At 37.3% G+C, this 8942-nt stretch overlaps 1 long non-coding RNA gene across 2 annotated transcripts in view; it reads left to right on the top strand.

Annotated features, from left to right (window-relative positions):
• Positions 1-3203, top strand: part of LOC118019182 — a 69061-nt gene extending 65858 nt beyond the window's left edge. For both annotated transcript variants that reach the window (XR_004681609.1, XR_004681610.1), the window contains one exon: positions 699-3203. This is a non-coding gene — a long non-coding RNA (uncharacterized LOC118019182). The remainder of the gene's footprint in view (positions 1-698) is intronic.
• The last annotated feature ends 5739 nt before the right edge of the window (positions 3204-8942 follow it).

Consider the following 8942-nt stretch of genomic DNA (forward strand, 5'->3'; position numbering starts at 1 on the left):
TGACTTCATATTTCGTCTGAGAAATCCTTGAGGGGATTTCGTAGCCAGGGGCCCCATTCTATGAAGTTTAACAAAGTCTTCAAAAATATTGCCACTTGTGTGGTTCTGGACACTTCAGCCACCTGGGTCGAAATCTTCATTTAGTCAAAACGTCAGTCTGTTTGTGGGGGGTCCATATTTTGGTTTGGGATTTTAATCGGTTTTGTGCAAAAACATATGGGCTGTCATGGGCTTGGTTCTGAGATGTCTTGGAGGGGTGATGAAGAAGATATTCTTTTCTGTTTTCATGTTCGTCTTCAGTTTCATTGTCTGCAAATTGAGGGATTTAGCCTACATAAATGGTTCTTGACCTTTTTGGAACCAGAGCCTCCTTTTAGAAGCTGATGGAATCTATGGATACTCTTCTCAAAAAAATGTCCATAGCTACAATTTTAAGGAGTTGACATATTACTTAAGGACTACATACTACTTAAAGGACTCCCAGGAACCCAAGAACCCCTGACTGGAGAATCTGTGGGCTATATTATCTCTTGGATCCCTTCTGGTTCAGATATTATATTATTCATATTTTCTCTGATGATTTGGATGCTTGTTACGATGCTAGTAAAAATGGGATATGAACTATTTAGGTAGATTTAACTTTCATAGCTATAAAGGACAAAATGTCATCTGATAATTTCCTTTTTTTTTTCCAACAGAATTTCTGAACCATATCTGCTCTTTAGAATCACCTGGGGGAGCTTTTAAAAATTCCAATGCCTGACCACACCCTAAATCACTTAAATCAGAGTCTCTGGAGGTGGGTTCCAGATATCAGTTTATTAAAGCTCCTCAGTTAGCTTCATTGTGCAGCCAGGTTGAGAGTCAGTGCTCTAGCAGGATTAAAACATCTTCAAAAGTTCCGGATAATAAGAACATCAACCACCAGCTGAAGATGAAAGGATATTCCATTCTTTTCCTGCTCTCAAATGTCTGGTATTGAATACTATATTTCCAGCTCAAAATAAGGGCTTGAAAACTCTTGTGTGTCATCATGCCTCCCAGTGTGTTATGATCTTGTCTAAGCTGGGCAAGTGTTACAAATACTGAATGGCCTTCCTGGTCCTGAATATAGATGTGGGAAGGACATGCTCTGCTTTGCCACAAGCATACATCAGTAGAGATTTGTTTTCAGCATAAGAACAATTACCATTGTCATATTCTGGACTGTGTGCAAATTGTTTTATTATAAACTCACTGTTGGTCCCTATTTAACTGGGAAATAATTTGTTCTAAATTTATCTATTCTCTCTGCATGGCATTGACATTTGCCGACACTGCCAGACTTGCTTCACTTATAAGAAAAAAGGTTCCATGGAGAACAGGCAGTGTGCTCTCATCTAACTGATTAATAATCTCTAGAGGATCTTTGGAACTGGCATGTGAACTCTTCCTGCTCTCCTGCTAATTTTGACTTTCACTGGACTCAGAAACACAAACAATGGTTTCCATGAAATGGAGCTGTAAAAGTTTTCTTCATCCAACCAGCTCTCTAAAGAAAGAATGCTCACTGCCAAAGCTTAAAGATGAGAAATGAGATATGTAATGAAAAGTTGTTTGTTTTCAAGAGTTTACAAGTCAATTTGGGTTACTTCATCCGCCAAATTTTTATCTCTGTACTAGGCAACAATTACATGTTTTCAGCTTGAAAAAAAAAAAAAAAAGTCCACTTTGCTTACCATGGCATCTGTAGTATGTTGAAACCATTCTGCAATTTAATGCAGACAAAGACTTTCTAAAGTCACATGGTCTGTTTGAGTAAGAGGAGTCCATTAAGAATGAACCAAGACATCATGTATTATCGTGATTTCTCCCTTTGTGGGTTTTACAATTTTCCTACAAGCTCTGGTGTTTTAAGATAACATTTTGCACATTGGATTTAACTACCTGAAAGCCTATGATGCGGAATTGCCAGCAGCCAGTTGGTAGCCTGGAAGGACCTTATTTAGTCATGACTATCTTCTTCATACTTCTTTGTAGTATAAAGACAAACTCCTTCAGGGGGATGTACTGATTTACAGACATCCTTTTGTTATTTTCTTAGAAGTGCTATTCAAATCTAGAACTAAGGGAAAAGTCGGATATGAAACTTCAGAGTCATTAAGTGGCACAATCTGAGTATAAATTTTATGGCACCAGTGAGGGCTCCAGATCTTGATAGTGACTGTTGCTAATCCAAATATTGCCACCGAGGAAAGGACACCCATTAATAATTACTATTCTAAACACATGGAAGCAGCAGGAAAACCTTTGCTTTAACTATGGTATGCATAGTTAAACAAACTGCGAACAACAATGGCATACGTATGTTCATGTAATTATTGCCTACACGTGTTTCATTTGGAAACTGGCTAAAACTTATGTTGCCCACTCTTGATAAAAATGAAAAGAAGTAAACAATGAAAACAAAAGGCAAACTGGTTTAACACTGACTTGCCAAAAGGCTCACTTTTGAATTGGTATCTTCACCAGAAAACAAAACGCTGGCTATTATTTGGGCTTTGGTTATAGCTCCACACGTAGTAGGCTGTCAATAATAAACATAGACAGAATAAAATGAATGAATGGAAGTATCTATAATGTATATTTCAACAATAAGAACCGCATTTTGAATAGAAGATCACATGTGCTTTCTTTCTTTAAAAATCTATAAAATTTGTATCAAACCTCACAATTTTTATTATAAGTTTTCATGATTAAATTATTGCCCCATCTACTCAGGCTGCTTTTAATATTGCCTTTGTTCATGTAACCATGGCAACATCTTTGGTATCTATACTTCAGGTTCTGATCTCTCATTCCACAATGGGTCACTTTGCTCTGCATCATTCATAACAGAAATCATCTGAGGGCACAGGCAGTCTTGGAATGGGATTATATTTTTCATGTCCTCTCTGTTAAGGGCTGGGTTGTGTCTCCCAAAATCCCTATGCTGAAATCCTAACTCCTAGGACTTTAGTATGTGACCGTATTTGGAGATAGGGTCATTAAAGAGGTAATTATATTAAAATGAGGTCATTAGGATGGGCCTTAATCCAATATGACTAGTATCCTTATAAGAAGAGGGAATTCAGACGCATATACGCACAGATGAAGACCATGGAAAGACACAGGGATGAAGATGGCCTGTGTTAAGGAGAGAGGCCACAGAAGAAACCAACTCTGCAACATCTTGATTTCAGACTTAAGCTTTTAGAGCTGTGAGAAAATAAATTTCCATTCTTTAAGCCACCCAATCTGTTTTACTTTGTTACATGGCAACCTTAGCAAACTAATACAACTACCTTGATTTTCTAAATTTTTGGTCTTCTTCCCAAATATCACTAGCCCTTGAAAGTTTTGAAATATATTCTGAGCTTCATGTTTATGCAAACTTTCAGGTTTGTTTGCTTTCTCTGCATCTCCTAGACCACCAATAAATCTGACCATATGATTTTTCCCAGATTTTCTCCTTCTCTGACATTAACAGTTGCATATTTCCTAGTTTTTGCAACATACCAAATAGGAGATCTTTTAGGAAGTTCCTATAAACCAGAAAGGGTTTGTTTATCATAGTTTTAGCTAAGTCATCTGAAGAGGAAGATTTTCTATCTATGATATGTAGCTGTATCATTTAAAATGGAACTTGGGGAGAAAATACCAATAGATCCAGATTCATTTAGACTATGAATATACATAGGTTGCACATTATTATTTTTCTGTCTTGTAAGCTTGCCCATTCTAACAGTCTATAGCAATGAAAAAATACAAAGACACTGAAACAGATTATTAAAACTTGGTATTTGGCATGGGATCCCATGTCCACTGGGATTCAGGTTTGGGATGGGGAGAACCAAGGTCAGCCTGGTAGAGCAGGCAGCCATCCAAATGCTGTGAAGAGCTAAGGAAGCCCGGGGAGGGCCTTGTTTTTCAAATCTTTCCTCAACTCACAAGCCAGGATTAGACAGGCTATTGTTAGAGAATTTATGTTTCGGGTCAGGAAAACTTTCGGTCATTAAAAATTTCTTCCAAAATCCAAAACAGGATCAGAGGAGCTGAGCAGCATTTGGCCCTATGGTGGTAATGCAATGAAAGCGACTTTATTTAGGGTTATCATTAGTCTGACAAATTGGAAAAACAAATGAAACAATCCTTTCCTTTGGATGATGTTGGGGACTACTTGAGAGCATTCCTAATTAGGGATTAAAAGCAGTAGCTCTCTGGGGGTTTAGATGTTAAGCCTGGACTTAATGTGCCACAGAGCTTAAAGGGCAAGTATGATGATGGGCATATCATGCTCTGCACATTGAGTAATTACTAAAGGCTTCCTGTGAGGGCAATGTGCAAACAGCTCTGTACAATCATGCTTAATGAGAAATCATATTTTAATGTATAATCATGAAATGGTTACTTAGATAGTCTTGGAAGTCTGAAATTTGTCATGTTACCATAGAAAGCAGGCACACGTGCAGATATGTTCCTTGTCATTCCATTAACCATAAATCTCTGTTAATAGGCACTTCTGATATATTGATAATGAAAGGATGACTAATGTTTCTAATGATGACCCTGAGGCATGACAAAATTCTTAAATGCTTTTTGAATCTTCAAAGAGAATAAATTATATTTTTCATGACCCAAATTCATTTTTATCATATTCTAATTCCCTGGAAAGTAGTAATTTGTATATAGTATGACACACATATCCCACATGGTAAATGCAAAAGTAGGGGCTTTGGAATCAAACAACTTGATGTATATCATGGCTCTTCATTTGCTAGCCCAGTGATTTCAGAAGAGTTCTGTAACATCACTCACCCTTGGTCTTTGCATCTGAAAAATGGGCATAACAATAGCTACCTTGCAGGACATCGTGAGAACTAAATGATATAAAATCCAATTGAACATGCTTGCCACATATAGGTGTCAGAAAAGGTTTAATTCCTGTCTTCCTTGTCCAACACATTAGTCAAAACACCCCATTTGCTGACCACATCAGATAAAGAATTTGCTTTGCATCTAAACAGAGTAGGGGCATGGAAAAAAGATTGTAATAAGAATAGTAGGAGTATGTGTCCCTTGGAGGTGGGGCTGCCTTTTACCTAGGCTTGTTTTCAGGGTGCTGGCTGCTGTGGCTTTAATTTGCAGGCTTATTTTCTTTAGGATAATGAATTTTTATTTAAATTTGGTGAATTTCCTTTGAGCTCCTTTTAAGTCATCTGAACATAGGAAACACTTTTTCATGCTTTTAGAGTTTTTCTGATTGACTTTGTTCTCCAAAAAGGGCTGATTTTAATATTCTAAGTGATAAAAAGTGCCTTTGACACGATTGAAGCAATTTAATTAGTAAATCCGGAAATTATAAAGGATTGGAAATCACACCCTCCATGCTTTTAATAAAACAGAGTAGTGAAACTTCTGATAGGTGAATACCACGTGTTGAAAGAATTCTGTACCACACACCAATGAAAGAAATGAAGAAATTGAGAGAACTTTGTGAGCGACCTACTAAGGGAATTACATGAGTAGGCAATTATGTGATCGGTATATATCATGGATCAAAACTTCTGTGGTTTCATAATTTAGACAAAGTACTTGTTTAGCATTTAATAGTGCAAAATCGTTCAAGCCACACATTGAGATTCAACATATTAGGTAGGAAAAGGGAGCTAGCATAATCGTGAGGCAGTCTAATTTTTAAATTAGCTGACCTCAGAATATCTTAATCCTGGAGTAAGTAATATGCAAAGGATCATTTAATGTTGTAGCTAATAGGACTTTTAGTGTCAGGCTGTCCATCTCATGATGATGGCGCATGAATTATTTCTAGTCAGTTTACTATGAGTACTCTCCTATAGTATGTCATCACTAAACAGGGAACATGGCTATAACTGCTAGGCATAAACATAATAACATGTTCAACTGTAAAACTATCTACAGTATATAAATACAGATGCTGTACTCAAAAGCACCATCATTTTTTATTGCCTTGGTAATGGAGTGTTCCAGAGAGACATGTATATGGATGATTAGTGATTGGTGGATTTTACTCCGGTATTTTCAAATATTAAAGAGCAACCTTGATCACTAGCGGTTATAAGAATCAAAGAGTAGCTGATTCCTCCTAAGAAAACAAATTAGAGGGTCAAACTCCGGTAATGTTTCATCCTAAATTGTAGGTAATGATAAGGAATATCAACAAGTACACTTCAAATATGGTAGGTAAAAACATAGGCTGATAGTAATAATACTAATAATATTAGGGCATTACATGAAGAATTACAATGTAGTTTTTACTCATAATAGCAGTTTATAAATAATGGGGATAATTGGGTAATTGGATCTATTTCAATGTTAATTCAAGATGATAGGGTACTATAATTGATAATAAGGTTTTTGAAATGTAAGATTAGTCAATGGCAGGGTAAGTTTAAGAGATGCATGGAGATTTGGAGAGCTAAAAGTTCAACCAGAGGAAATGAAGCATGTGCATGGGTAGAGAATCAGAAGAGAATCATACTAATGAGACTAAGACATAGTAGGTTTTGACCTAATTCTTGTTCACAATGATGTTTCCATGTTTTTGTTTTCGCACTGAACCAATTTTTGCAAAATGTGAGTATCTGGGGATGGAGAACCTTTCAGAGAAACTCTGAAATGCGTGGACCTGTTCTAAGAGTTGTGCAAGGCTTATGAGTCATAATCCAACTCCCTAAAACTTGGTGAGGTCAAGTTGACCTTTGTGACATGCCTGCTGTATATCTCCTTTATCTCTGTTATACACTGATAAAAACTGGTACATGATTTGTTCATTTCAACGGTCATTTTTGGTATTATCTGAGTAGAAAATTCCTTTGGATCTTCATTTTTGTTCAGAGATGCCACATTCTCTAACCAATTTATCATAACATATATGGAAATTGTGACCCCTGATAGATTATTACTAGTATTAGAAGAAGATAGCTTTTGACATACTACCAATGTTTCAAGCTTTGGTACCTTTGTGGTAATTGCTAAAAATCTCAGTTGTAGTCAAGGTATATATATGCCAACTACTTTGAATGTTCTTTGTAGATAATTACGTTTTCTAATACTGGCAAAATAAAATGTATCATTTCCCCAAATTTCAAAGAGTACACTGAGTTTTGGGCACTGTCGAGAATAATGTAGAGGTCTTTCACACCTGTGAATATAGGTCACTGTAGAAACTGCCTTTAATCACTGTACAATTTTTCGGTACCTCACCTTGAGAATAGTTACAATCTATGCATATCACTACTGGCATCTTTGCCATAGGAACTAAATTCCCTTTAACATATAGTTACACTTCCATTAATAAAGAATTGGGATGGCACATATGGCTTGCCTAGAGCTGGTTATTTCATTACTTCCTTTCTTTTTTTTTTTTTTTTGATGAGCCTTAAAGCCCTAATTTGCCTCAGCTGCTGTAAATTGGTTTCTAGTAATTTTCACATCTTTATCTTGCATTGACATCCATAAATATAAGGGCACATATTAAATCCTTAGTTATATTTGTGGGAACCCATGATCTCCTAGGACTAAAGTCTGTGTTAAGAATATCTCTAGGCATATTTCTCCTGGCATTATGCAACAGAAGTCAAGAAGGTCTACATATGAATAAACATTGTCCAACTGGGAAGAGATTAGTTTCAAAGAAATAATTAGACTCCATCTTATGCACTACAATGTGATTTTGAAACATATGATGCTCCATGAAATGTCCTTATGTTATTTTCTAGAGTCCTGAGGGCACTAAAATGACACGAAGGTAAAGAGAAGAGAGTAACTTCTTTGTTACTAGGGGGCAGAGTTGATTGTCAGTAAACCTGTGAATTAAGGTAGTATTTATTTTTTGGCACCCTCTTACTTCTTCTTTTAGTGTCCCATTTCTCTTTCAAAGTGTTCTTTGCTTACAGCTACAATCAATTAAGTTCCACCAAGAGTAGCTGAAAATGGTTTATATTGCCTTTTTTGAAGGGCTTTTTTTTGCAATTTGGTGAGAGTGTTTTGATGACAAAAAAGGTTCAAAATAGAAAAAAGAATGAATTTCTAATGGTGGAATTTCAAACTTCACGCTTGACACTTAGGTAGAGAGAGAGAGATACCTGTTGGATGAAATCACTCTGATTACTACCTACGCCAAATGGGTTCTGCTTGGGCAAAGCTGCCCCCGGGGAGTGCAGCACACACGCTTTGGAATAGGCATGCCTATAGAGGGGACTGAAGTGTTTGTTTGTTCTGTGCTGATCGTGGCAGGTCTTAGGTAGGGCCATCGGGTAACTTGTGCAATTAATGAAAGACTGGCTGTCTTGGCCCACCTCGAGGTGGCTTTGAGGGGCATTGTAGACCCAGAGCCTTTTGCATCTGCTGAGGTTGGTTGGGCCTGCATGACAACATGACAACTTGACTTCTCCCTCTGCCTATTTGTGCTATCCATCTCTCTTCTCCAGGTGTTGCTACTGAGGGAACTCTGTAATCAACATTCCACATGCGAAACTAGCCCAGAATGGGCTTCCTGGAGAACTCAACTACTACGGACAAGAAACTGATCTGCCTCCTCAGAAATCCTGTAGAGTTTTCCTGGCGGTGGTGGTGGCCGACAAAAGGGACACTCAGCGTGGTGCAAGGGAGGTGTTCAGGGCAGACTTCCAACGGCTCAGGAAGAGCCCTCAGGAGAAAGAAGTGGGGATGATATGTAGCCCCTCTAGAAAATGCCCATGCCCTGGAAACACAGTGCCTAAGTTTAAAAAACTGGCTCTATCACTTACTAGTCTGGTTACTGGGCAAGTTACTTAACCTCTAAGTGCCTCAATTTCCTTATTAGCACATGGAGATAATTAATAAAAATGACGATGATATGAGACTTAGATGACTTAATATATATAAAGGCTTATAATGGTTCC

This window comes from Mirounga leonina, unplaced genomic scaffold (assembly GCF_011800145.1).
Source record: "Mirounga leonina isolate KUSES-001 unplaced genomic scaffold, KU_Mleo_1.0 Mir_173, whole genome shotgun sequence".
NCBI classification, from domain to species: Eukaryota; Metazoa; Chordata; class Mammalia; order Carnivora; family Phocidae; genus Mirounga; species Mirounga leonina.